The sequence below is a fragment of the Symphalangus syndactylus genome, chromosome 16 (assembly GCF_028878055.3).
Source record: "Symphalangus syndactylus isolate Jambi chromosome 16, NHGRI_mSymSyn1-v2.1_pri, whole genome shotgun sequence".
Classification (NCBI taxonomy): Eukaryota; Metazoa; Chordata; class Mammalia; order Primates; family Hylobatidae; genus Symphalangus; species Symphalangus syndactylus.
This window is the reverse complement of record NC_072438.2, coordinates 21,772,338-21,790,073: the sequence shown is the minus strand read 5'-3', so window position 1 is coordinate 21,790,073 and position 17,736 is coordinate 21,772,338. Positions and strand designations below refer to the sequence as shown.

Sequence of the window (17,736 nt, the reverse complement as noted above, 5' to 3'; positions counted from 1 at the left end):
TTGGTTCCAAGTCTTTGCTATTGTGAATAGTGCTGCAATAAACATACGGGTGCATGTGTCTTTATAGCAGCATGATTTATATTCCTTTGGGTACATGCCCAGTAATGGGATGGCTGGGTCAAATGGTATTTCCAGTTCTAGATCCTTGAGGAATCACCACACTGTCTTCCACAATGGTTGAGCTAGTTTACAGTCCCACCAACAGTGTAAAAGTGTTCCTATTTCTCTACATTCTCTCTAGCATCTGTTGTTTCCTGACTTTTTAATGATCGCCATTCTAACTGGTGTGATGGTATAAATCTTCTTATAATGTCAATTTCACAGTCTAGCATAAAGAAGAGGCTACATACTATTCACAATAGGAAAGTTGTGGAATCATCCTAAATGCCCATCAATGGTAGACTAAATAAAGAAAATGTGGTATGTATACACCATTGAATACTATGCAGCCATAAAAAAAGAATGAGATCACGTTCTTTGCAGCAACATGTATGCAGCTAAAGACCATTATCCTTAGCAAACTAATGCAAGATCAGAAAACCAAATCCTGCATGTTCTGACTTAAAAGTGAGAGATAAACAATAAGAATATTTGGACACAAAAATGAGAACAATAGACTCTTGGGCCTACTTGAGGGTGGACAGGGCAGGAGGGAGAGAATCAGAAAAAATACCTATAGGGCACTATGCTTAGCACCTGGATGATGAAATAATCAGCACAACAAAATTCCATGACATGAGTTTACCCATATAACAAACCTGCACATGTACCCCTAAAACTGAAATAGAAGTTAAAAGAAAAAAATAGAAGAGGCTACAGAAAATTCATGGAAGGCACAAGGAAAAGATATGAGAGAGGAAAAGAAGAAAGAAAGAGACAAGATACACAGGTGGTATTTCTTAAACTATAAAGTAGGAAAATATCTGTAAAGGGCTAAGAGGCTATAGGAATTCAGAGTAAGAAGAAATCATATAGAAGTAATACAACGAGGTTCGCATTTGATATTTTTCTTGTTTTTGCTTTGTTCTTTTTAATGAAAAGCAACAGGTAATTTTCTGAAAGTCAGAAAACACCAGTATCCTTGTGATCTCATCCTAGATTTTTCTGTCAACTGGATCCACTCTAATTAATAAAGAATGCATTTCTGACCCCATTCCAAATATGTGAAATTAGAAGACATGATTGCGTATATAATAATAAAAGCACAATCTAAAGGATATTATCACACTAGGAATACAGAGTTGTTTCTTCTTGACCTGGAGCAAATATTAAGAGAAAGTCAATGTATTTACAAACAAGATTTAATAATGTTCACAAAAATAGAGTTTGACCCCAAATGAGACATTATGCATTGCTTTATTTCAAAAAGTTACCAGTTCAGTGCTTAAAAAATCCAACAGGTAAGCAGCAGGCCTAATAGAGTCTGTTTCTGGAACTCTCTGCTAGCAACTGAACATTCTCAGTCCAGGAAGCTATTTTTCATGGGAGGAATGGAGAGAGGGAGAGGAAGGCAATAGTTACATCCCATTCTGCACAGCTCAGTACTGCCTGTTCATCTTCTTGACCTTTTTATAACGATAGTCATCAGCGGCCTTCTGCTTATCAGGATGCTTGTGGTTAGGAGGGGACATCTCAGCCTCTGCCTTCTCTGTGTCGCCTAGCTTCTCTGTGTCGCCTACCCTCAAGAGTCTGGTTTTGGGTTCTTCTGTGTTTCTCTGTATGGGAACATTGAGCTCCTCATGATAAAATCTGTTCTGCTGCACATAATTCACAGCCATGTTGGTAGGCATGAAGGATAGCTTACTGTCTTTTTTCTTATTCTGCTACTCTGCCAGCAGATGGACCTTGGCATCCTCTGAAGAAATGATAGTTTTTATCTAGCATTGATGCCAAGGTCCAACTCAGAAATGCCACTCAGCATCTGGTTGGCAAACATCTTCTTGTTCTTCTTTGCTGAGGAAATGTGGATGTTTTCTGGAAGTTCATAAAGACAATCCTCTGCATTCCTTGGCTTGACTTTCTGTTCCTCGTGTTCCACGATCCCTTTCCTCTTCTTTAGCTCTGTCTCAGTGTACTTCATCATGTCTGCATCCTCATCCCTTCAGTTTGTTTCTGCAGAAAATGATGTCCCCAAGTGAAAGTCTTCCTCTTTACTGATTTTATCTTTGCTCTTTTCCTTCAGTTTCTTCATATCCACATCACCTGTCTTCATCTGAAAGGGATTTGAGTGGTCTCTTCTTGTAACTTCTTTCCCAACAGCAGGGCCACAGCACCCGTTGAATCTCTTCCTTATATTATGTACTTCTCTGGTCTATTCCAGTTTTAATTGAACCTCCTCTGTGTCATCTTCATCTTCCTCTGACTCTCAGTCATCCCAGTGCCAACAGAAAGTCTTCCTGGTGACCAGCATGGTGGCACCAGCCCTGTGGTCCAGCCACAGTGCCACTGTGCCTTGAGGTTTGCATTTAAGTATGAATTTTTGATAAAACAACTTCTAGTAGCTCTAAGTGAGGTAGACTTGTGAGGCTGATAATAAAGATAAGAAAAACAGTTTAAAAACAGCTGCAATGATGAAAAATAATAAACAGGCAATGTCAACCAGAATGGACAAAATATAGTGGCGCAAGACTAAAGAAGAACACATTCCAAGATATGGGGAGGGAGGGAGGTGATACAATCTGTATATTTATCCCACCCAAATCTCATGTTGAATTGTAATCCCCAATGCTGGAGGTAGGGCCTGGTGGGAGTTGTTTGGATCATGGGGGCAGATCTCTCATGGCTTGGTGCTATCTTTTTGATAGTGAGTTCTTTCAAGATCTGGTCATTTAAAAGTGTGTGGCAACCCCTCCCACAACTTTGCTAGCTTCTTAATTTTGCCATGAGACATGCCTGCTCCTCCTTTGCCTTCCACCATGATTGCAAGCCTCCTGAGGCCTCCCCAGAAGCCAATCAAATGCCAGCATCATGCTTCCTGTACAGCCTACAGAATTGTGAGCCAATTAAATCTCTTTTCTTTATAAATTACCCAGTCTCAGACATTTCTTCATAGCAATGCAAGAACAGCCTAACACAGCTGGTTTTAGGGATAATTTTCAGGTTCCCCCTGGGGCAACTGGCTGGTTGAGGGCATCATTCGACTATGGCAGGGAATATTTGAGGGAACGAAGATTTGGAGAAAAAGGAGTAAATTCAGTTGTGAATATGTTGAGTTGAAGTTTAAATAGGGAAGCAGATAAAGACAGCTGCAGATAGCTGGATACAGAAATATGAAGCTGAAAAACATAAACATGGAATTTGATGCTGAAGAAATAACAGATCAACCCCCCTGTAAGTGTGTAAGGTAAGAATAATAAAAGTGGGCTCAAGATAGATCCATGAGGAGCACCAATATTTTTACATGTCTCTATGAAGCTGTCAGAAAAGGTAGACAATTCATGTGCAATTGCCAATGATAGTTTAAAGCACCAAATTCTGAGTCAGGCTCACTGGCCTCCCTTCCCAGATCCACCACTTAACACTCTGGGCAAGTCCATTCAATTCCCTGAGCCTCAGTTTTTCTGTGTGTAAAATGGGAATACAATAGGACACATTTGCTGTGAAAACTCAATGGAATAATGTGGGTAGAGTGTTGAGCCCAATGCCTAATACATGCACATATAAATATTTAATAAGTATTAGATACTTTAAGTGATTTGGGGAAAAAAGGGCTTAATATGCTTGCGTTTTCAGATTTCTTCAATTCTCCAAATGTGAGTTGTTCCCCAGGCCACCAGTGTAGGGAAAGATCTTTAACAGGTTCTTTTGCATTTTCTCTTAGATGGATTGCTGAGCAGCCTCCAGGAATCCTTCACCTTTTCCCCTCTCTTGACAGCTTCCTGCTCTACCTTAGGGATCATTCCACATTCTCCTCACTAGGCAACAGTATAGTAATCAACCAAACAAATAAATAAAACAGTAAGATAATTTCAAATAGTTCTATAGACTGTTTATGTGCCTCCGAAATTCATACGTTAAAACATAATCCCAAATGTGGGTGGACATAATATAGATGTGATAGTATTTGGAGGTAGGTTTTAGAGGTAGATTAGCATCTATACTCACAAATGGGATTAGTGCCATTATAAAATAAGCCCCAAAGAACTCCCTTCCCCTTTCGCCATGTGAGGTCACAGCAAGGAGATAGCCGTCTGTGAATCAGAAGGATGCCCTGATGGAAATGGACCATCCCAGGCACCGAATCTGCACTCACCTTGATCTTGGACTTCACAGCCTTCCAAACTGTAAGCAATAAATTTCTGTTTTTTATAAACCACCCATTCTATGGTAGTTTGTAATAGCAGCCCAAATGAAGTAAAACAAATAGTGATAAAATAATGAAAAATAAACAGAAAGCAGTGATAGAATAAGTCCAAGGTGGATCTTTCCATCAGTGACACTGAACACAAACTTAGACCCTAAATATGTGAGTGAATGTGTGGAGAGGTATGGATGGATACTAGAGTTTCTTATTTGAGCAATTATTAAAGCCAGGCATGAGGCTGGATGTCTTCCTAGATTTGCATTTCTCATTTGCAACTTTCTTTTTCCCTCTTGAATTAAGCAAACCCAACAAAAGAAGTGCTCTCCACTCCCTTTCCAGTGAGCTACAAAGAAAACGATGCTTTGAATTAGATGATAGATTTTTCTGTTTCTGCCACTCTAGGCACCTCCACAGTTTAAGGCGTTTGATGAATGAGAATATAAGGTTCAAAGATTCTACCATGTAGAGCATGAACTAGTAGAATTTCTTTCCACTAAACTAAAATCCACAGTAGCACTGCCTACTTAGAAATAACATAACAACCTCTCAAATCTGCACAGGGATTGACAGTTTGGAAACTGCTTTTGGAAACTCGATTATATTTAAGACCCACAGCCACCATATGAAACAGTATTTTCTCCAATTTGTAGATGAGGAAACTGAGGCTCAGAGGTTACGTGACTTTCCAAATATGCTACTTAGTGTTGAAACTAATATTTGAAGCCATTGCCCATCTGTCTGTGGGCACTTTCCACCACTGTTATCCCAGGGCCCCTGAAATAGCCTTGGGTCAATTTATAACATTGGGTCTGTCTGAAATTGCTAGCATTGACTCTCAGTCAGCCATAACATGCTGCGTATGTTTACTGTGGTTTCCCTGGCCTAGGGGTAAAAAAAGACATCACTGTTTTTCTGGCTCACTCATCATGCTGAAAGACAAGACTTGACTGAAAGTGTGTCCCCTACCCTCTGGACAGTCTCAAGAAGGTTTCTAATGTGGACTTGCTCAGGCTGCCCCTACGCAATGCCTCTGCTGTCCTTGAAGATCCCTTGGACACTTCATTCTCATCTCTCATGCCCACGGCTGGTTCCATCTGCCCCTTCCCCTGTTGGCTCAGAGAATGAAACTGCTGCTAAAGGCCCTGGTATTTGTATTTGTACTATTTCTGTTAAGCATTTTATTCCTTGCCCACCTCAGGCCCCATGGTGTCAATGCAAGTTACTCTGGAGTGGAATGCTTCTTACATCACTTCATTTAGGCCTCCCATAAGTGTCTTGACATGGTCTTAAGTCTGAACATCTCTGCGTTACATATGAAGAAGCAGATGTAATCACCCAACAGGTTCTTCTTGACGACTGCACAGAACAAATCAATTCACTGTGACCGTTGTATTGCAGTAAAGAGTTTAATTAATGTGAGTCCAGCCACACGAAGCAACTAGAGTTTTAACTCAAATCAGTCTCCCTGAAGGCTCAGAGGTTAGGGTTTTTCAAGGATAGTTTGGTGGGCAGGGGTGTGGGGGATGGATGCTGCTGATTGGTTGGGGGTGCAATCATACAGGCATGGAAAACAGTCCTCCTGCACTGAGTCTGCTTCTGGGTTGGGAAGCCACAAGATAAGTTGAATCATGAGTCACAAATCTAGGTGGGGTCAGCAGTTGATATAATGCAAATGTCTGAAAAATAGCTCAAAGATCAATCTTAGGTTCCCCAACAGTGATGCTATTTATAGTAACGATTGGAGAAGTCACAAATCTTGTGACCTCTGGCCACATGACCCCTGGTCAGTAAGGGATTATGGAAACTATCACTACATTTTAGCAGGATTCGGGCTCCTCCCATAATCCCAATCTAGTAGCCTTTTATTAGTCTTACAGAGGTGGTTTTAGCCCCCAGAGAAAGAGGGGATCAGTTTTAAGGAGGGGCTGCTATTATCCTTGCTTCAAAGTTACATTATAAACTAAATTTCTCCTGTAGTTAGCTTGACCTGTGTCCAGCAATAAGTGAAGACAGCCAGGCTGTGAGGCTAGAGGCAAAATGGAGTCAGCCATGCGAGATTTCCCCCACTGTCATGATCTTTGCAAAGACAGTTTCACAGAGACTCAATGAAGTTAAGCCATTTGTTCAAATCCAAATAGGTAGTAAATGGGGGATTTAAACCCAGGTCTGTCTGATCAGCAAGTCCATGTGCTTAACCTCAATACTCCATAGGATATTGTGATTTATAAAAAGGAGTATGTATTTGGTCTTCATCCAGTTCCTGGTACAGAGCTCCTAAAACCCTTGGAATTTCCTAAGTGAGCTGAGCAGTAAAGGTGAGAGTAGAGTCAACTGTTATTTATTACAAACTCCTTTCACACACACCTGAGCTTATGTGAATATGGTGATTATTGGAAACCCAGAGACAACTACAGGATGGGGTCTGGTTGCCAGGAGAACCAACCACATAATTACAGGGTTGGAACTTCCAGCCCCACCCTCTGACCTCTGGAGAGGGAAGATGGGTTGAAGGTTGAATTGATCACTAATAGCCAATGGTTTAATAAATTATGCCTGTGTAATGCATTCTCCAAAAAACCCACAAGAAAGAGACAAAAGAAAGAGGTTCACAGAACTTCCATTTAGTGACCACGTGGAGGTGCAGGAGGGTAGCCTTGCTCTGAGAGGGCACAGAAACTCCACACACCTTCCGTACCCCTTGCCCTACACATCCCCTCATCTGGCTGTTCCTGAGTTGTATTTTTTGGTAATAAACTGGTAATCCAATATGTTGTGTTTTCATGAGTTCTGTGAGCTGTTCTAGCAAATGACTGAACACAAGGAGGGCATCATGGGAACCTCTGATTGGGAGCTCTAGGGGTTAAGAGAAACCTTCCCCTTTGCTCTCTGAAGATTCACTAAAAGTCAATGGATTGTAAATTAAAAATAGAATCCTAAGCCCCCCACCAACTGAACAGACACCCTTTTGGCCAAGGGGACTCCAAAGAAATGTTAAAAAATTGAGTTACTGGCCATAAAGAGAAAGGAGGTTGGACATGTGTCATTGTACCTCTTCCTTTTTGGAGTTTAGACATAATAACTGACCAGCATTGATGTTAAAATAGAGATGATAAGGCTGACAAAAAGACTATTTGTAGCAATAAGATACCAAATTATAAACAAGACCTAAGGCCACACAAGGTAAGGGTTAAGTCACACCCACAGGCCATCACCCTTGCTACATAAATCCTTATCTTAAGACATTCCTTTCTGCTGATTCCAAGTTTTAGACAGAGCCTTATTCCTTTAACCAACTGCAAATCAAAGAATCTCTGAACCTATAAGGTGTAAGCCCCCACTTCAAGACATCCCATCTTCTTGGTTGAACCAATATATATCCTCCACATATTGATTTATATATTTTCCTATAACTCTTACCTTCCTAAAAGGTATAAAACCAAACTGTAATCCAACAGCCTTGGACACACTTTCTCAGTACTCCCTGAGCCTGAGGACCCTGCTTCCCAGGCCTGTGGTCATTCTTATTGTTTCAGAATTAACATTTAAAAAATATTTTTACAGAGTTTGTGTTTTCCATTAACATTACAAAGGCAGATTATTAGGATAAATGGCATACACATTTATTAACATGCAGGGAGAAGAATCACAGAATGATTACCCCAACCCCGCAATTGGTTACAGAGGCTTATCTACCATCTTGAGGTTACAGAAAGAATGGAGGCTTGAAGCATGGCCAAAAACAGGTTATGGTGGTAAATTGAGTAATAATAACAATACAGGTTATGGGAAGGAGAAAAGAGAGGCCTGGCTAGCAAAGGTGGTTTTGTTATGTAGGTGAAACCTCACAGGTAGCAGCCCTCAAAGAGAATAGTTGGTAAATGTGTCTTTGAGACCTTTAAAAGTGTCAGGCTCTCGGCTAATGTCTTCTGGACCTGGAAAAGGGAGGACCTCAAAGAAAGCCTGGCAGCATCAATGCAGATATTTTCTCCAGATGCTAATCCCCCCTACGAAAGACAGCTCTTTCAGAGATCCCTCTGGTTGCATATTCTCTGAACAGCCATCTCAAAATATGTCAAAGCAGTATATTTTGGGGTGCAATATTTTAGTTTCATTCATAGCCAAGTTAAACAGGAGCTGTGGATAACCTGGGGCTCCACTACTTGAGACTGGCATCTGAAATGGAGTGCAGTGTTGTGAAGCTTACCCCTTTTGGTGGAATCTGATGCTATCTAGAGATAGCATCAGAATTGAGTTAAATTAGGACACAATCAGTGCCCATTGAGAAGAAGAGAATTCCTTACTGTGGGTGAGAAAAAACCTACACATTTTGGTGACCAGAAGTAAAATGTAATGAGTAAAGAAAGAATGTTTGTTTTCTTTTTCACTCCCCTATTCCCCTAAGGGAAAGCACTCAGTTTCAGGGAAGGGACACAAGCACACAAGTTTTATCGAGCCACAGCAACTCTGCTGCCTAATACGATGCTGCACTCAGAATTGTCCCTTGATCATCCTCACAGACTCATGTCAAAATGCCTGAGATCAAGAGGTTGCAGGTAAACAGCTGAAGAAAAGAAGCAAACAGTGCTCAGTCATCAACACATGAGGGAGCTGTCTTACACACACACACACAATTACACACAAACACACGGTGTCTATGGGATATTTGGAGTGTAAGACAACGGCATTTTAGTAACCTGCCTCACTCTGCTCAACTGATCTGAGAGTGTGTCTAGAGGACCAGTGTACCTTCAGCCCGTAGCACAGCATGTGATACAGAGTAGGCACTCAAAATACTATTTTCAGTGAATAAATAGAAGACTGGAGTGTCTAGATATTACTGTCTTATTATTGAAGCTTTTGAACTAATTTTTTAATCACTCATTTTCTAAAAAGGAGCAGTGAGTTTTAAAGATGAGAGCCAAGTTGAATGTATGACTGAGTTCAAACAGGACCTTTCACAAGCTATTTGGTTTTCTGAATTTCAATTTACCAAACTGCAGTAAAGAGCTGGTCCCAGAACAGTGCTCACCCAGAACAGCGAGCACAGGATACATACTCATTCTTTCTCCTTCTTTATTGGTAACTTCGATCCTCAGTGACCTCTTTTTATCTGACCCTTTAAGGTGCAAACAACAGGAAATAATCTTAGGAGTCAGGACACGTGATCTTAGCACTAAATCTCTGGGCAGTCAGTTAAATCATTCAGGACAGCCACCTCTCACATACCTAATCAATAAAATAAGACAGGAATAGGCATCTTAGCAGGTATTTGTAAAAAGGAAATTAGACTCTACCTTCAGCAGAACACATAACAAATCCCACTTTTTTCAGTCTTGCTGTGGGGGTATCCTGTGCATTGTGGAATCTTTAGAACCATCCTGCGCCCCTCCTTTCTCTGTGTTAAACAAAAGATATTTTACATCCTCTATCCCTACCCTTCACTTACAAGCAAATGTATACCCTACTTAGAATAAGAATTAAAAACAAAACACACTCCTGGGTACAAATTTGAGTCCTCACCACATTTTCATCCCTTGCCATCTGAAGAGAGGCAGGAATCCTTCTCCCTCCTACTCTCATACCAGCCAAGGCCACAGGCTCTTTTCATAGCCTCTGGAGGCTACTCCTTAGTAAGGACCATACTGCCTCCCTAACCCTTCCTTACTGCTATTTAAAACCTTGTCACAGCCGGCATGGTGGTTCACGCCTGTAATTCCAGCACTTTGGGAGGCTGAGGTGGGTGGATCCTTTGAGCTCAGAGTTTGAGACCAGCCCGGCCAAAATGGCGAAACCCCATCTCTACTAAAAACACAAAAATTAGCTGAGCATGGTGGCATGCGCCTGTATTCCCAGCTACTTGGGAGGCTGAGGCACAAGAATCACTTGAACCCAGGAGGCAGAGGTTGCAGTGAGCTGAGATCATGTCACTGCTCTCCAGCCTGGGCAACAGAGTGAGACCTTGTCTCAAAAAAATAAATAAATAAAACCTGGTCGCTCATCCCCTGGGAAAGCAGAGCACATCCATTCTTACTCTGCAAATCTGTAGATTTCTGGTCTCCAAATTCTACTTAATCTTTTGAGAACATCAAGCTTTTTGTCAAAATTGTGGGGACTTGATCCAACAGTTCAATTTCTGGGTACATATCCAAGATAATTGGAAGTAGGATCTGAAGAGATATTTGTATACCTATGTTCCCATGTTTCTAACAGTGTTATTCACAATGGCCAAAAGGTGGAAGCAACCCACATGTCCACTGATGGATGAATGGATTAACCAAATGTGGCATATTCATGCAATGTGGTTTTATTCCACCTCAAATAAGAAGAAAATTCTGACACGCGCTAAAAAATGTATGAAACTTGAGGACATTACACTAAGTGAAATAAGTCAGTCACAAAAAAACAAATACTGTGTGATTACACTTATAAGAGGTACATAGAGTGGTCAAATTCATAGAGACCTGATGGTTACCAGGGCTAAGGAAAATGAGGAATGGGGAATTAGTGTTTAATAAATACAGAGTTTCACTTTTGCAAGATGAAAAAATTCTGGAGATTGGTTGCACAACAATGGAAATATACTTAATTCTAGTCAACTGTACACTAAAAAAGGGTCAAGATGGTACATTTTCTATTATATGTACTTTACCACAGGCAAGAATAAAGTTAAAATAAAAAACAAAAATGGAGGATCCTATATCCTCTCTCCATCTCTGCAGCATAGATTCCACAACCTACTCAATAGTTTTGTGTCTGCATTTTGTTTGCACTCACTCTTGTTTCTTAAAGTTATAGGAGAACCTTTCTTCCTCTCTGCATGATCCTTCCTTGGCCATTGCAATAGGAATGTTCATCCTCTCCTTGTCCTTTCCACTTCTCGCGAGGAGATGAGGCTTGTCTTACTGGGACAGGACAACACATCTCTTTCTTTCTTCTTTCCCTCTCCCTTTCTGGAGCCCAAACTCTGTGTCTTCTCTAATTCCCACCTTTTTCTTCATCAGGGTCACATGTGAGCTGTCTTCTGCATCCTGCCCCCATGGCATATGCTTTTTCCAGGTCCTGCATTGGGTAACATGGTCCATTTCAGCCATGGTGCCAAGCTCAACTGTCCAACTGCAGCTTTGCTGGCAATAAAACTGGCTTCCTTAGAATTATTATCTGGTTCCTGGGGCTATTTTTTACTTGGTTCAGAACCCATGGAGGATCAGTCATGATTAGTTATTGCCCTCTCTACCCAAAGGTCCAGAAACAAAGCACTCTTTTTGGTTTTGTATCAACCTTGAAAAACATGAGAAGCAATGGCCTAAATTAATACCCAAATAATATAGTGTGTTCCACCCATTATTCAACAATTATACTGGTAGTTGTTCACTCTCTTAATATGTTTTTTATTTTTTATCTTTTTTTTAAGACAGAATCTCACTCTGTCACTCAGGCTAGAATGCAGTGGTGTGATCTTGGCTCACTGTATCCTCCATCTCCCGGGTTCAAGCAATTCTCCTGCCTCAGCCTCCTGAACAGCTGTGATTACAGGCACCTGCCACCATGCCTGGCTAATTTTTGTATTTTTACTAGAGACAGAGTTTCACCTTGTTGGCCAGGCTGTTCTCAAACTCCTGGCCTCAAGTGATCCACCTGCCTTGGCCTCCCAAAGTGCTGGGATTACAGGCATGAGCCACCATGCCTGGTTTATCTTAGCATGACTTGAAGTTGTCACTTCACTGAGAAGATCTTAGGTTCCCCTTTACAGCTCCAAGCTCTGTGTCAGGTGCAGAGTAAAGCTCATGTCTGTTCATTGATTGATTGATGGTTATTAGAACACAAAAGAGAAAATAATTCTCTAAGGACTGCCCTTTTTGGTCACTTTTACATGGGCGTGGGCAGATGTCACCCTTAGTAGTTGGCAGCATGATAGAGCAAAAAGAATTGGAAACTGGGAATAAGAAATGTCTCATCTAACTGATTTAGATGAATCATTCATTTAAATTTGGTGAATTTAGGCATCAAGTTGTGCGGCAAATTGCTCACCCTTCTGAATCTCCATTTCCTTGTCTATAAAATTAGGGTCTTTGCATTGATGTCTAAACTCCCTTCTATTTTAAACATACTCTTAATTGTATGACTCAGTTGTACTTTCAGCTCTGTATTTAAGAGATTAAAGCAGAAAAAACCCTCCCTTCCCCTCCCAGTGCCTCTGGCCTTCAGAAGTGTCCAGCAAGCATTTTCCTTTTTGCAGGCATATGGAGGATCCAGCAGGCTGTTGAACCATGATATCAAATGCCAGTCAGATGATCCCCCACTGGGTTTTTAAATCAACATGGAATGGTTCTGACCCAGTGTGAGAGCAGCTGAAATTGACAATCCAAGGGTGTCTGTGGGAGGTAGCCCAAGGAGCACTCTTGATAATCAAAAGGAACAAAGATGTTCCTTTCATCAAACTATCAAAAACAAATCTAAGCCATGGGTTGTTTTTGGAGGAACACCATCCCTCCCTCCTTATTCATCCCCGCATTCCACAGTTCTTCCCTCCCTGGCTCAGCAGCTTGCCACAGGGGGAGTAAGCCGCCGTGGGTTATGAGCTGTCAGCCTCCGCATTTAAATATTACTCACCCAGCTCAGTTCAAGGTACAGGTCAGCCAATAGTATTAAGTTAACTACATTGGGAAATACATTATCTTTTGGGTCACAGGGGTACAATTCAGTGAACAGCAACAGGATTTCCTGGTTGATAAATGGTTCCACAAGAGGTTATAGCTTGCCTGCCCTAGAAATAATAGCAATAATCCCCTACATTCACATTCCACTCTGGAATCTATAGAGGATTTTCACATCCATTATCTCTTAGGACTTTCTCGAGGGAGTCAGCCCAGCTCAGGAGAGAGGCCAGAGCACAGACATCAGCTCTCATGCCTGCTTCCCAGTACACCATGCTATGACTGGGAAGTTCTGTTGCCTCTTGGTGCCTCAGTTCACAAACTATAATCAGGAAATGCCAATAACATCTGCCTTGCAGAGGAACCAAGGAGATCAAATGAGGTGATGTTTGTGCATATTAAAAAATGATGTCATGGAAAAGAATCTATTAGAAGTGCTCTATAGAAGCAAAATTAAAAATCATAAAAATAAGCTTTAATTTACCTGCTAAAACCTTATAAAACTACAAAACCAGTAGAGCTAAAAATCACTTAAAGATATTTCTCTTTATTTTTTATTTTGTTTGGCATTCATTTATTGGGTACCTTTGCACAATACCTGTTAAAGCTAATCTCTGCCATCTAGGAACTTGGGAAATTAAGATACATATAGATGTAACTGCAGCTATGATTTAAGATAGAGGCTAGAAATCAGCAAGCAAGGTCAGTCTAGTAAAAGTTACAATGACTGCAACTTATATTATGCCATTAAAGGAATCCTGAGGAATGAAATTATGCTGGACTGTGGCACTGACACAAAAGAGCTATCAATTATCAATGTCCCATTATATGGCAGCTACTAGAAGTACCTCTGTAATCCTGGCCATCACCCTGAAAGGTATTATTATTATTATCACCATCATCCCCATATTATAGAAGGGATAATTGAGACTAAGGAAAGTGAACTATCATGTCAGCATATAAAACATCTAAGCCTGGGCTCACAACGTTGTCTGTCTGAAGCCAGCGCCTTTGTCTCCTGTCCTGCACTATGCAATTTGCTTACTTAGAAATCAAAGAGGAAACCCCTGATATAAGTTTTTAAATTTTTTTGTTGGGCCCTGAAAGACCCAGAGAAAAAGATTATGAAGTAAGCCATTTCAGGAGGAGGTCACAGCATGAATAAATTATGAAAAAATATCTTTGGAGATATTGAGGTGTTCAGTCTGCCTAAAGAGGTGTTTGGTAATGGGCTATTTGTTACCAGAAATTCTAACCACCTGTTGAGTTCAGATCTCCTGAAGACCAACTGAACAGATGACTTCCAATGATTCCTTCCTCAAAAAATGCCCAGGCCCTTGCCTCTGTAACCCTCCCTGTAATCAATACAATCACTGTTGCTTCCACTTGTCCCCATCTGCTCCAGACCAATCCCCAGTGCAAGTTCCATATTTACAATAAGTACTTGATTGTTTACTAAATGGTGAATGACACTGTCCTATGCTACACTAGCCTGCTGGTTTGGTTTGATTTCCATCTCCACTTCTAGGGTAGAAATAGGAAGCTCAAATGCCAATATTGGCAGACCCCCCCCACACCATGACACCCCGCTGAAAATGTCAAATAGAGTATTGTGCTTCCAGGCTAACATATACTGGGGACAAGCTGATTTTTTCTTTTTTTTTTTTTTTGACATTGACATTTCTTTCCTTTTTTATGTCGACATTGATTCCCAAAAGATAACTTAGTATGTAACATCCATGTTTGATAGGGTGCAATCATGGAACATTCAACAGAGAAGGACAAATCAGGTAATGCATGACAAGGACAAGTGGGACAGAGGCTCCAACAAATAGTAGATACAGTTGGTCCTTGAACAACATGGAGGCTAGGGGCACTGACTCCAAAATCCTGCACAGTCCAGAATCCACATGCAAATTCTGTCTCCCCAAAGACTTAAATACTAATAGCCTTCTATTAACCAGGAGCCTTGTCAATAACATAAACAGTCCATTAACACATATTTTGTATGTTATATGTATTAATATACTGTATCCTTATAATAAAGTAAACTAGAGAAAGGAAAATGTTATTAACAAAATCATAAAGAAAAAATGTTTACTATTTACTAAGTGGAAGTGGATCATCATAAAGGTCTTCATCCTCATCGTCTCCATGTTGAGTAGTCTGAAGAGGAGGAAGAGGAGCGGTTGGTCTTTGCTGTCTCGGGGTGGCAGAGGCAGAAGAAAATCTGCCTGTACCTCGACCCACACAGCTCAAATCTGTGTTGCTCAAGGGTCAATTGTATAGGCAATACCTATACTTCCTTTCCTACTACTACAAAAAAAAAAAAAAAGCCCTATCAATAAGAGGAGTCAATGGCATCCATTTGTATCAGTTTAGAGTATCCTGGCTATAAAACAGGTGAAACAGACTCTGCCTAACTTAACGGAAACATTCCTGGAGTTCAGCAAATTAAAGAAAGATTTGGATAACCAGGCTTTGGACAATACATGAATCAGAGATACTCTGAGCATTGGTTCATTCATTTGCTTGTCCATTCCACAAGTATTTTTGAGTGCCTGCATTACCTGGAATTGCTCTAGGTACTAAAAATGTACCACATCCAGTGGTGATGAATGTGGTTGCAAAAACTAATGAGCACATAACTGCTGTATGCTCAAATTCCAGTGCCTGCCATCACTGTAAGGCTCTGCTCAAGTTTCCGTTCTCATGAAAGAGTCTGAACAAATTAACCTGGATTAGTGCCTACTTCCTTGGCTAGTGTTGGCAGGGCCTGGCGAAGTTCTTGCAGAGAACCTGGATGAACACTCCCGCCATGAACACATCCAGAAACAATGAGGAAAAGGTACTTAACGAGAGGAAAATTGTGATGCTTTTACCAAAAAAAAAAGCGGGGGAAAGGGATGCTGAGAAAATAAAAATAATTCTTGTCTACTCTTCTATCTGAGAAGATAGCATAAGATCAGACATGTGAAGATGTTGGCATAGTCCCTAGCACAAAGTAAGCACTTGATGAATAAATAACAAAAATGATTAAAAATTCATCTGCTATGTGATGAGACATCAGAGCATGTGAAGTAATTAATTAGGCTATTGACTATTGCTTTACCTACAAAAATAAATAGTCAACATGTCAGCACTAAGATGTCAGCTTTAAATTATTTATGAAATTTGGAAAAGCATTAATAAAAGTATCTGAAGTGAGGAAAGTGTTGGTCCTGCTTTTCCTGGTGCTGGTCAGACTTCAATTTAATTGAACATATAATTAAGCACATATTATATATCAAATCCTCGGAGCAGTGTACACAGATTTTAAGAGGACTCAGCAAACAGGAAACTATGATCACAGCCTGGGTGACAGAGAGAGAGACTCTATCTCAGAAAAAAAAGAGAGAGAGAAAATGGATAGTGGTAATAGTTGTACAACGCTGTGAATATTATTAATGCTACTGAATTGCACATTTAAAAATGATTAAAATGGTAAATATTACATATATTTTACAATAAAAAAAATCAAAGAAAAAAGTAAAAACAATCTGAAAACTATGACATATGTGAAATGGTTGAAAAGATGAGAGCATTTGGCCTGAGGTCACAGTACTTACTATGTATGTCTAATTATATGCAATTCTAGTTGAGGAACAGCCTTCCTCCTGGAAAGGAGAGAAAGTTTCAGGCCAATATCTTGTGACTTGTGAAAGCAAAGATTTGAAGCAAGGGCAGGAGAGTAACTTAGGTAGGGCAAGGACAAAGGTGTATGCATGCACACTCTGTTGCCTGGTGTACGTGTGAGAAAAACAAAATCTCTAGAATGCTTGCCATTGCTGCTTGCAATATCCAACACACCTTTGATTTATCCCAAAAGTACTGTAAATGAAGCTCAAATGAGTTCTAGTTTTAAATGGCTATTCAAAGAAGGAAACTTTTGAGAAGTGGGAAAAAAATCTGAAATAAATATCATAAAACGGAGGTTCAAACCCTCCTTCTGTCACTTGGCCAATTGTGTAACCTTGACAGTCAATGAATGTTATCCCTAGCATTCCACATCTTCCACTATTTCTGAGCTTCCAAATATGTTTCTATTTTTTATTGCTGTGAAACAAACCACCCCAATCTCCCGGATATAGAGTAATAATCTTTTATTATCATCTCCTTGTTAGAGGGTTTACTGGGCTCAGCTATGTGGTTCTCACTCAGGGTGTCTCAGGCAGCAGTGTCTGTGCCTGAAGTCATTAGGAAGGCTGGTTCACATGTCTCTTGGTTTATGCAGGCTATTGGCTAAGACCACGCTAGCAAGTGTAGCCAGAACACATACTGGATCCTTTCCATGCATCTTGGGCTTCCTCACAGCATGGCAGTTGGTTTCTAAGAGTGAGCATTGCAAGAGAGTGAGGCAGAGACTACATAGCCTTTTATGACCTAATGTTGAAAATCTTGATGGGTCACTGCCACAACATTCTATGTATTATGGAGTCACTAAGGTCAGCCCATATTCAAGGGGAGGAGAATTGGACTCCATCACTTGATGAGAGAAATGCCAATGAATTTGCAGACCTGTTTTAAAACCACTACAGTCCATCCTCTAGCTGCACACGTTTACATTCCTTCCACATAAAAATTATCTTCCTATGCTTTGAAGACATCTCCCACCACCAAGAAGTTTCATTTACTATTACTACAGGCTCAGGCTTTAAGTTCAAGATCTAATCACCACATTTTTATAAAATGGAAATGATGCTTTCCTCAACTACATCACACGACTATATCAAGGATCAT

At 40.5% G+C, this 17,736-nt stretch overlaps 1 pseudogene; it reads right to left on the bottom strand.

Moving 5' to 3' along the window:
* Positions 1 to 1,538: 1,538 nt before the first annotated feature.
* Positions 1,539 to 17,736, bottom strand: part of LOC129464605 (splicing factor C9orf78-like) — a 41,194-nt pseudogene continuing 24,996 nt past the window's right edge.